Below are 13,013 nucleotides of genomic sequence, written 5' to 3'. Positions count from 1 at the left end.
TGTCGTCTGTAGCTGCGTGCTGTTTGATTGACAGGCGGCTAATGTTTGTGCGCTAATGCGGGTAGGTGCCTAAATTGACAAATACACTTTATAATTCCGCCAATGCCGTTTTGATGAGGCATTAATATAAATGCAGTCGGTTTGGCCTAAAGTGAATGTAAACAGTGGGTCAAAAAGCATATTTGCATCAAAATGTCAGACTTGAAGTGTACATGTAACCGAATTGAGCATTGTCTAGTAGGCCTATGTCATATAAAGGCTATTAATCAAACAACAATAACAAGGAAACGAGAAAACCATTCACTACTTTTGGCTGAATAACTTGAGTAGCTTTAAAGGTATTAATGTAATAGAATAAAATTTAATAATAATCTTTTTATTAATATTGTTAGTTTTTTTTTTTAATAATACAGACCCCTGATGTAGAGAGTGTGTTAATTTGTATAATAAATTACCAGGAAAGTAGAGATGGTAAAATAATTTGTAATTATGCTTAGCCTTTATCATGTTTTTTCTAATGCATGATAGAAAAGTATCAACCTTTGTTGAGCAATACTTCAGGCAGAACATTCCACCAGTCACAAACTTCAGAAAATTGTGCATCACGCATTAGAATGAGAGCACAACTATTGCTGGGTTTAAAAGATACAAGAACTAAATCAATGTGGAACATTGTATCTCAAAAGGAGGACAATGTGGCCCCCCATGTGCTATTTAAAGAAATAGTTCACTCAAAAATGAAAATTCGCTTATCATTTACTCACCCTCATGCCATCCCAGATGTGTATGACCTTCTTTCTTCAGAAGAACACAAATTAAGATTTTCAGAAGAATATTTCAGCTCTGTAGGTCCATACAATACAAGTGAATGGATGCCAAAATTTCGACGCTCCAAAAAGCATATAAATGCAGCACAAAAATAATCCATATGACTCCAGTGGTTAAATCCATGTCTTCAGAAGTTATATGATAGGTGTGGGCAAGAAACAGATCAATATTTAAGTAAATTTTTGACTTAAAGGAGAATTTATAGTAAAATTTACTTAAATATTGATCTGTTTCTCACCCAACCTATTATATCTCTTCTGAAGACATGGATTTAACCACTGGAGTCACATGGATTAGGCTATTTTTATGCTGATTTATGTGATTTTTGGAGCTTCAAAATTTTGGCACCCATTCACTTGCATTTTATGGACCAAAAGAGCTGAAATATTCTTCTAAAAATCTTAATTTGTGTTCTGCTGAAGAAAGAAAGTCATACACATCCGGGATGGCATAAGGGTGACTGAATGAGAGAATTTTCATTTTTGTGTGAATTATTCCTATAAAGCCCAATATGGCCCCTGTACCAAACAACTGCTCTACTGCCTCTATTGTGCGGAACATGACAATAGAGGCAGTAGAGTAACCAAGTGACCCTGCTTTTTCATTTTTTATTTTATTTTATTTTTTTTTTTTTTTTGCATTCCTTGCATTGTTTTGAACATGTTTTATGCACAACAATAACTCTCTCAGTCGGCATTAAGGAAATTTTAGACCCTACACATAAACTGATTTTAATGTAATTGTTTCATACATTATAATATTGAAAACAACTTTTTCATCTTTTCATTTCTGTAATCATGTCGCCCTTTTATTTATTTTTTAAATCAGATTCATGTAGTGTTTACAGTATCATAGATAACAGATGCATTTTAAAAGTTCACAAACAAAAAAATCACAAACACCTATAAAATACCTATATTTTTTTATTCTTTCTGGAAAACAGTCATAAAAGGGAATGTAAATTACAGTATGTGTGCTATATTTATAAATTGCATCATAGAGTTTTTATTATAAAGGGGCATAGATTTCGCAACTCAGTACTCAATACTCACTACTCATGAGTACTTTTAAATGAGCTACTCTTTTACTCTTACTTGAGTAGTTTTTAGGACAGGTACTTATACTCTACTCAAACTAAATTTTTTAGAAGTAACAGTACTTTTACTTGAGTATTATTTTTCAGTACTCTTTCCAACCCTTGTTGTAACTGACAACATGTCTTTTAACACGTCTGTGTAATGCATGTTATATGCACAAAAGAACTTCAAAATAGTCCCTTTTGTTGTTTAGGAATAGTTGGTCAAACTAGGCCTATCTCTTTCCCTCTCTGTTTATGGGTGAGATGACACATGTTGTGGGGCGTGTAAATACAACTGAGCAATGTCTCGTGACGTCATGAACACACAGTTTCCAAAATGAGACGTTTCAAACAGGTGGGAACTATAAATGCTCTTTTTAGACTGGGGAGGAAGTTTTGAGTTCTGAAATGTACAGTATGTTTTTATAGTATAGTTACCTCTTTTATGTCTTAATATGAAGGAAAATTTGATTCATGGCCCCTTTAAATTAAACCAAAAAAAAAAAAAAAGGGATTCTAAGGCCTTTTGGGAAAAAAATTATTTCGACACTTAGCAGCTACACTTAAAACATATGATATCATTGCATTAGATAACAGAAAATCAAACCAAGTGGCTATTTTTGGAGTTAATTTCAACCAACTGGCCTAAAGGTGTGTACATGTATATGAAGTCAGTTGCCCTCAAGTTCACACAGGTGTCCTTGTAGAATAACCACAGTTGAAGCTCATTAAATTAACTATAGACATGTTCCACTAAGTTTGACAACTAGAAAGTGTCTAAACGTATGCTGTGCACTGTACAAAAATGGTGTTAATTTACAGTACTTGCAACCCCCCCCCACCCCCCCTTCCTCTTTTGTTAAAAGTAAAGATCAATCAATATCAAAAATATCTCTAATTACAAGGACCTCAAACACTTGCCTTGTTTCCCTCTATGATCCACTGTGCAAAAAGATCAAGGCATGCTCTACTGTGTGTGTTACATTATTATAATTTCAAATACAATAATTTAGTTAATCCATTTTATGGTAATAAATAATATTGTTTTGTCTCCTGCTGTGTCAAAAGTGGTTAATGAGAGGCGCAGAGCATAGTGTGTGTGGTGTATGTCTTATAAATGAATCCCATTGTGGGTTCCTAAACATCAAGGAAGTTTATTTCTTTACTTATAAACACACCCTTGCAAACAAGTTAAGAGCATTCACTCACATGCACTCTCTAACACACACACATTTCAAAATTAGTATTCTTTCCTCCCTGTGGGTGGTGGGTGTCTGCTTTGCCATTGTTTGTTTAGAGAATTAATTTAGCGCAAGCTCGGTGCCGTGCTCTGGCTAATTATCTGCACTGCTGCTTGTCGAAGCGGAACAGAACCGGTGACAGCAGGTGAATAGATGAGTGTGTTTAACCTCTGCATCCTGCCGCATTAATGGCCTGACTCTCCGTTAACCGACAATATCGACAGTGACTCCGGTAGCCATGCAGAAAATCGAGCCATTATTGCTGCATATATTAGCTCCTCTAAAAACTGGAGTAAAAAAAATAAAACTTCAAAATTAGTGTAAGAGTTTCCACTGTGTTGACCAACATGACTTAACTTTGAAAACAATTGTGTGTTTGGAGCAAATCGTTATATCGTAAGACCTATTTTTGAAGCTTAATTAGCTGTTATTGATTAATTTTTTTTGGTTTTGTTTTTTGTGATTAATATTTTTATTGATTCATACAATAAACAAAGAACCCCCACCACTACCCCTCCCAATCCCTGACCCCACCCTGACCCCCAACAAACAATACTGTGGTCACACATGAGTATATATAAAAAAGAAAAAATATAATAATCACACACATTTATAACTATACCTTTCTCTCTACTGCCCTTCCCCGAGAGCCCTCCAAGAACGCTAAATAGTTGCCCCATTTCCCAACAAATGCATCCAAGTTCCCCAGTCTTCTAGATGATGCTGATGCTTCCTCGAAAGCCACCACCCTCCCCATTTCCGTGTATCACTCCTGAAATGGGGGCACTCCAGCTGACTTCCATCCCCTTAAGTCGACTTGTCTGGCGATCATAACACTGGTTAGAATCCAATTTTTTATGTGAATGGTTCCAGGGCAAGACAGAACAATCAGAGACAGAACCTATCCAGACTAAAATAATATGAAATTAGTCCATTTGTTTGTACTGCCGCTACCGGGTGTATATAAAGTTACTTAATCCAACCAATAAAATTATTCCCGAACCCGTACATTTCCAAAATCTTAAAAAGATAATCCCACACTACCATATCAAACACCTTTTCAGCATCAAGTGAGTTGGCAGCGAGCAGAGTCTGATCATTGGCCACTGACCACATGATACGCCTTGATGAAATGCCTAATGTTATCAGAAGAGCTACGGCCCTGAATAAACCCCACCTGATCTACATGTATAAGAGATGTCATAATTTTACTTAATCAGTTAGCCAAAATTTGCCAAGATTTTAATGTCTAGCTTGATCAGGAAAATTGGACAGTAGCTCTTACACTCGCTTGGAACTTTGTCCTTGTTAAGAATCAGACTGATCTGGGCTTGTGTCATGGTTGGTGGAAGCTTTCCATTCTTTAATGATTCCATATAAACTTCTAGCAAAAGTGGAGCCAATTCTGTAGCATAAGATCTAAAAAACTAAGTGGCAAAGCCATCTGGCCCCGGAGCCTTGCCTGTAGGCAAGGCCTTAATTACCTCGCCGAACTCCTCCAAGCTTATTTCAGAATCAAGAGAATTTTTTTGCTCAGCCATCAGCTTAGGAAGTTCTAATGGTTCCACAAAGTTTCTAATATTCTCATCAGTAGATGAAGACGTGGAACTATAGAGATCAAGATAGAATTCTTTAAAAGCATTATTAATATCAGTGGCTGAGGTAAATATATAAACATTGATTTCAGCTTTTAACATTTGCTGGAATTCAGGATTTTTCAAAAGGGATACATTAAGGTGCCAACTATATGATTTCCTTTTCTCCATATGTGGCAACACCTCTAAACTCACCAGGGCGTGATCTGAGACTAAAATGTTTCCAATAGAGCAATCAACAACAGATGAAACGAGGGACTTAGATATAAAAGAAAATCTATTCTAGAGTAAATCTTATGGACTGATGAAAAAAATGTATAGTCCCTACCAGATGGGTTCAAAAAGTCTCCAAATATCTGTAAGACCAAGATTTGTACACATCCTGTGAAGCGTCAATGTTGCTCTCACTTTTGTTTCACTAGGATCAAGGACTGAGTCCATCAAAAGATTAAAGTCTCTTCCCAATATTATATCATGAGGGATGCCGGCGGCATGCAACATCCCTTCAAGATCTATAAAAAAGCCCTGATCATCAACGTTAGGTGCGTAAATATTAGCCAAAATAAGACTTTGCCCTGAATTTCTGCTAAAACAATAATGACTCTTCGTAATTTATCTTTAATCTGTTTGAGACATTTGAATTGTAGATGCTTACTTATCAATGTAATGACTCCCCTGCTCTTATTTGAGCCAGCACTAAAGAAAACATGTCCACCCCATATCTTCCCAAATTTTTCAGCTTCCTGCGGGGAAAGATGCGTTTCTTGAAGAAACACTGTATCATATTTCTTATGCTTAAGAAGAGAAATAACCTTCCTTCTTTTTATGGGTGCCCCAACCCATTCACATTCCATGAGGAGAGAGACAATCCACTCATATTAACATTTGACATTTTGACATATGAGAAAAAAATAGATTGTGTGTCAAAAACAAAATTATAAAGACCACATTCCAACATTAGTGCAACAATCAAACCCTGAACCTCCCCCAGAACCAGACAAAAAGAAAAACGTGTGCATTAACCCCACGCATGATATTGCCAACTGGCGTCCATCCCTCTAAACTCAAACAGTCCATGTACGTCTACGAGAGCCCTCGCGACAACTTAGCTGTCGGATTGCTCAAGTCCGGTGTTTCTATACAAATTTTGTGAGAAAGAGGTACACAACAGACAGAATAAACACAAAGAATTTGTAGGTTCATCCACATAACTGTCCCGAAGGTGTATTATTCCACAAAACAAATTCCAGCCACTAGGCAGAACCAGCACCAAAAAAACTAATTCAAAAAGCTTCCAGACGCGCTCCAAATCCAATTTGGTCGCTAGCAGATTAGCAGCTAGTTCCCTCTCCGATGACTCCAGATAATCGATCCGTTTCTCGACATCCCCAACTCTTGTGACCACCTCAGTGAATTTTGTCTCAATGGCAGTGATCAATCGACGTATTACAGCAAGATCTTCCAAGTCAGCAACGACCTTCATCAGCATTGCTGACATGTTCAACAATTCTGCCGAATTTCCCTCAATTCTCCAGCCAAATCGGCTCCCTGGCTCGAGGCCTCCGGAGGGGTGTCAGCTTGAGCACGTAAGTATCTTTTAATGTCTCCAGAGCCTGAGGTTTTTGAATTCTTTGACATATCGTCCTCCTAGAACCGTTATGGAACAGAGTGTACCGTTCACACATCCGAACCTCGCTGGGTGTCACGTGATCTCCGCTGTTATTGATTAATTAATATTCTCTAGCCACTGATATCACAGTTTTGTTGTTGTTGGCACTGTAGCTAACAACACTTCTCAGCTTTGTCCTTACATCTATTTAGTTGGCTGGGTGATAAAATATCAATGAGTCTTTCTTTAGCATGGCTGTAGTGTCATTTGTGTGGACAGCAGAGGTTTATTGTTCACAGGGTTGCACACAGGGGCATTGCCATGGGTGGGCCTGGGCCTTTTTTTCAAGGCGATTGGACAACAGAATTAGTCAGATTAGTACTGGACATTGTCATGTTGTGCACAAAATGAAGGATCTCACTTCAAAGGCACAGAGAAACTGATAAGGAACAAAGGTACCTTAAGCAAATAGATCCCACTATAATTAATAAAGCTGTCAACACTGTGACTAAGCATCTGTTGTGTAGTGTTGTTGATGACAGTAAGCGGATGTCCCGTTCCATTTTGCGCTGCACGCACTGGCGCTACTCCTGCCAACAATACAAATAAATGGTTTGGAACATTCGCTTCAAAGCGTAGAAGACGGCCAGCCCACATTTCCCAGCGACCCACCGGAAAAGCTCCCGGTGTTCCCCATGGCAAGTCTGCCCCGGTCTCTACATGATGATGATATGTTGTCTGCAGTGTAGCCTACTAGATGTCTACTGCCTCCTGGTGAAAATTTCCATGCTCTTTTAGAGATAGATCATCTTATTATATCATTTCCAAAATGGCTGCCTTAGTTTTGTGATGCACATGTCTTTTTGCTGTGAAATCTTTGCTGATTTAAATAAAGAAAAAGTAACAATAGCCTTTATATTGTTATTGATATTTCAAAATTAGTATTTGCTGAATTGAAGCAACTTGTGCTTGCTTAAAAGTTCTTACATTATTTAGAGAAAAAAAAAATCACGTTGAAATGCATGTATCAAATACCACACAGAAGGCTTTTGAGGTGAATCTCTCAATCATCATTACATTCTATTCATGCCCACAAAAAACACAGAGCTTCAAAAGTACTGACATATAATTTTTATAAGATATATTTAAAGTGTGAACTGATATTTATACAGTGCTTTGAACAAATGTTTCCCCCCTTCCTGATTTCTTCTATTTTTGTGTATTTTTCATACTAAATTGATTTAGATCTTCAAACGAGATATAACATAAAACAAAGGCAACCTGATTAAACACAAAATACAGTTTTCAAATATATATATAGATTTTTTTATTGATAACAAAAAAGTTATCTAACACCTATATCATCCATGTGAAAAACTATCTGCCCCCTTAAACTTAATAGCTGGTTGTGCCATCTTTAGCAGCAACAACTGCAACCAAACACTTCCGATAACTGGAGATCAGTCTTTCACAACGCTGTGGTGGAATTCTGGCCCACTCTCCTTTGCAGAACTGCTTTAGTTCAGCCACACTGGAGGATTTCGAGCATGAACTGCCCGTTTAAGGTCCTGCCACAGCATCTCAATCGGGTTCAAGTCAGGACTTTGTCTAGGCCACTCCAAAACTTTAATTTAACTTCTTTTGAGCCATTCAGCGGTGGATTTACTCCTATGCTTTAGATCATTATCTTGCTGTATAATCCAGTTGCGCTTGAACTTCAACTCACAGACTGATGACCGGATGTTCTCCTTTAGGATTTTCTGGTAGAGAGCAGAATTCATGTTTCTCTCAATTACTGCAAGTCGCCCTGCCCTGACACAGCAAAGCATCCCCACACCATCACACTACCACCACCATGCTTGACCGTAGGTATGATGTTCTTTTTGTGGAATTCTGTGTTTGATTTACACCAGATGTAACGGGACCCCTGTCTTCCAAACAGTTCCACTTTCGACTCATCAGTCCACAGAACATTCTCCCAAAAGGTTTGAGGATCATCATCGTGTGTTTTGGCAAAATTCAGACAAGCCTTAATGTTCTTCTGAGTTAGCAGTGGTTTTTGCCTCGCCACCCTTCCATGGATGGTATTTTTGCCAGTGTCTTTCTGATAGTGGCGTCATGAACAGTGACCTTTATTGATTCGAGAGAGGCCTGCTTTTTTGTGAATTCCTGGATGAGCTGTCGCTGTGCTCTTGGAGGAATTTTGGAAGGTCGGCCACTTCTGGGAAGGTTCACTACTCTGCTAAGTTTTCTCCATTTGGAGATAATGGCTCTCACTGTGGTTCTTTGGAGTTCCTGAGCCTTTTAAATAGCTTTGTGACCCTTCCCAGACTGATGTATTTCAATCACCTTTTTCTTATCATTTCTTGAATTTCTTTCAACCTTGGCATAGTGTGCTACTGGGTGAGACCTTTTAGCCAATTTCATGCTGCTGAAAAAGTTCTATTTAGGTGTTGATTTAATTGAACAGGGCTGGCAATAATCTGGCCTCGGTGTGTCTAGTCCAGCTGAACCCCATTATGAATGCAGTTTCATAGATTTGGGGATTTAGTAACTAAGGGGGCAAATACTTATTCATACAAGCCCAGTTGTTATTGGATAACTTTTTTGCTTCAATAAATAACATGATCATTTAAAGACTGCATTTTGTGTTTACTCAGGTTGCCTTTGCTTAATGTTAGATTTTGTTTTTAAACAATTTAGTACGAGATATAAAAAACAGAAGAAATCAGCAAATACTTTTTCACAGCACTGTATGTATTTTTACACATGCAGCCTGCTCTGTCATTATAAAGATCGCAATGTTTTACATTACAAGCTATTATTATGTCCCTTAGAAGACTGATCACATAAAAATCACATATTCAATTTTATTTATTTATTTATTTTGTTAGATTTTGTAGATAGGTTCAAAATACAGCTCCATTAAAAAAAAAAAAAAAAAAAACATTCAGGCTTTATGAGATTAAGATATTTTAATACTGAAATTACATTTCATACATTAAATTATACATTTCAACTTAAATTACACAGGGTCCACATTTATAAAGAATCATTATTCCTGGGTTGAAAAGGGAAAAGGTAATTATTTAAGTTGTTTTAAGGAAATAAATGAATAAAAAGGCAGGCACATACACACACAAAGTAGCACAGAAACTTCTCTCCATTAAAGCTAATTTAACTCTGGTCTAAACATTCCAAACTACCACTCTACTCCCTGTTGAGCATCTTTAAAAAGCTCCCTTAGCCTGTACAATACTCTGTAAAATAATAATCCACTCCTGAGGCTTTCTCAGAGTGTTGCTGTCATCCTCATGCCCCACGAGACACAGAGGGTTGAATAGACCTGTTCTGACATATGAATTTGTGGAATAACGATAGCGGGACAGAAATAAGGCCTTAATAAAAGAATCTACTTCCTCTAAAACCTGCTTTAGATAAGGCCCCCTGTACACAGCCTTGAGAGCCACGCAGAACAGAAAATTTCCATTTAGGTTAATCCACCCATTTTTCCCTATGGTGCAAGGGAGGGTGTCTGCACACATGCATGCACAAACACGCACACACACACACACACACACACACACACACACACACACACACACACACACACACACACTATTAACTCTATCTCTATTTCATGCTGTTGTAAACACACAATATTCCATCCCAAATATGCACATACAAACACTTGCCCTGTTTGTCTTTTTTTCTTTGTTAAACACAGAGAAAAAAAAAAAAATCTGTTCACAAACACAGTGGCAGCAGGTTTTTTGATTTGCAGGCTGGTATTCTCCTAAATTTAAGTGGGAACACTGGAACAGATGTTTGCAAATCCTGTAAGGAAGAAATCCCAGTACCACACTGCCAACATAATCCCAAAACACAATGTTATTGCTCCAATCCTGCACTGTCGTGCAAAAAATTATCCAAATCCAGGATTTTGACAGAGCCAAACAGCAGTGTACCATTTCCAATCTCAAAACTCATTCTGCTTTACAGAGCAGCAAAGTCGTCAGGCGAGAGAAACACATTTAATAACATGAACTCACATTGAACACTACTTTACAGCATTTATTAATCTTGGTTAAAAGTGCACTAAGTATTTGCTAATTAAAAAAGTTTTACACATAAAGACCTGAATAGCATTTTTTAGAAATATGTTGAAAATGATGTACATTCACATGAGATGAAGACTCCAGCCATTTCAGAAACCCAATAAAAGCCATTTAATTTTACATGGAGTGGGTCGCCCCCTCATGGGTGCTGCCATGTTGACAACACATGACACTGTCATGCAATTGACTGAGGTACTAAAACTAATAATAACAATAATAATAACATGTTTACTTTATATAGCGCTTTCAGCCAATGCTCAAACATAAGAGTACATTTAAACAAAACAAGCAAGCCAAACAATATAACAACAAACACAATATATTTACTACAGACAACAACAGAGTCCAAGTCAGCAGTATAATCCACAGTAGAGGTCTGCACGGGCCTTAAAATGAAACCCAACCCTACCCGGCCCGAACGATACCATCAGATTATAAGCCCGAACTGGACCCGAACCCAAACTCGCTCACTATCTTTTATAATTTCTTCTCCTAGCAAGTACTGTTGCAATAGGCTATATTTTATGTAAGCAAATAGGCAACATTCATAACAGTATTGACACAGTAAACATACAGTTTTAACAAGGCACGGCAGCCCCTCAGTACACTAGAGCAGAACGGAAGAAAAGCATTGACTTAATGTTTATGCGCTGAAACTTTGCTTGGTGCAGCACAATCTGGAATAATATGAAACAAGGCAAAAGTCCCCTCTTTACAGCCTGAACTTGTTCAGAACGTTGAATCTTTGTGACACCTGCGCTAAAAACAATCTAGATGTAGCGCAAAGAATGAAACAGAGCGCAGGTGTCTCGACATGCATCTTTTTAACTTGACACTGTGTTTAAAAAGTGCCAGTCCTGCTCGAGACGCTGAAGAAACAGCAAAACACGACACAACAGTCAAAGACATTATACAGCATGTGTTTATATAGGAAAACGAGGGGAAAACAGAACAAACAAACATGCACAAAAACACGTTTAGTGTAAATGGCCCCTAACTCATCACGCGTGTCTGTGAGTGAGAGTGTGTGCGCAAATCAAGTTCGGTAGGCCTGTTAATTTTTTCATTAATTACAAACCCGAACCCGATCCGAAGTCCTACTTGAAAAACTGACCCGAACTCGGCCCGTAATCCGTCGGGTTCTCGGGTCCCGTCGGGCCCGGGTAGGGTTGCAGACCTCTAATCCAGAGTGATGGAATCAGCAGGAGTGTGATCCAACAGACAGTCCAAACAGAATGAGTGCAAGTGAAATGATAAAATGTCCAAACAAGAAGGAGTCATGAAACAAAACACTACATCCTGCAACTCTCACAGCACACATCACAGATAAACGGTGACATCAGACAGCAATCGCGAGTCTACTCTGGGCAGAGAGCTCACAGTCCAGCGCACAACAACGCGCATAAATTTGTTTGGATTAAATCCAAGAATGTCCATAATAGGGATGAGAAAAACACAGACTCAAAGTAACAAAACAGAAGATAATCAAACATTTTCGGTGTGAAACGGCAGCAAACAAACTTCCAGTATCCAGGACACTGGGTGTCAGTATAGTGTCCAAAACCACAAGCACTACTGGGACTGATGGGACAAGTAATATATACTAAGTATGTGTTGCAATCAGCTTCCTAACTCCCTACGTCGTGAATCAGTATATATCATGAACACAAATTTGGGCACTGGCAAGGGTGTTTATCCACTGAGCATTGGGACACTTATGACTTAATCAGCTGTGACACAATTACGAGCTTGAGCATAGGAACACAGCTGGTATTAATTAACAACATCACTGTATAAATGAGACTGTTGTGCATTTTCGTTGTACACATGTAGACAAATATAAAGGAGTGTATTTTTAACATTCTTCTAACAACTCTAATATTTGAAATATTGTTTCCCTTTCATGGTTATTATGGATGAAAGACATTACAAACAACATCTCTTTTTAAGAGAAGGCTTTGACTTTATACAGTAGTTTTACACTGTTCATCTTCTAACAACTTGAGAGACATGACAACGTTTCCGGTAAGGGAACATGGTGAGCAACAGTGCTCCTTTGTTTTTACAGTGCATTCTGGGAATTTTTAGGGAGCGAACGTTTCAGTGCCCTGGAATTATTTTGCGATTGTGACAGCCCAAGTGATGGTTAGGTTTATTTTTGGTGTTTGCATGGGTTTGAGGGGTTCAATTTATACAATATGCATTCCTCCTCACTGTGTTATAGCCTGTACAACTGAAATCAACTCGCTTCACAACTTGCTTCTGGCGCTCCTCTGTGGACATTACCAGGGGTTAAATTGGGATTTTGGAGGTGGGGGAATCCCGGTGATGTTGCACCAACCCCAACGTGACTTCTATGAACCAGAGACCGGACCATGGCGCGGTACAGAAGCAGAACACACGTCTATATGCTGGGGCGCTTGCGGTCTTGAGCCATTCGAATTTGCTGCCTCTATCAGCTTCCACAACTGACTAGAGCAAAGCATAATGAACTTGAAATATTTTTGAGCATGTACACTCGCTAAATAGAGACGGATGTGTCAA

This window comes from Myxocyprinus asiaticus, chromosome 8, assembly GCF_019703515.2.
Source record: "Myxocyprinus asiaticus isolate MX2 ecotype Aquarium Trade chromosome 8, UBuf_Myxa_2, whole genome shotgun sequence".
Classification (NCBI taxonomy): Eukaryota; Metazoa; Chordata; class Actinopteri; order Cypriniformes; family Catostomidae; genus Myxocyprinus; species Myxocyprinus asiaticus.
This window is presented reverse-complemented; position numbering follows the sequence as displayed.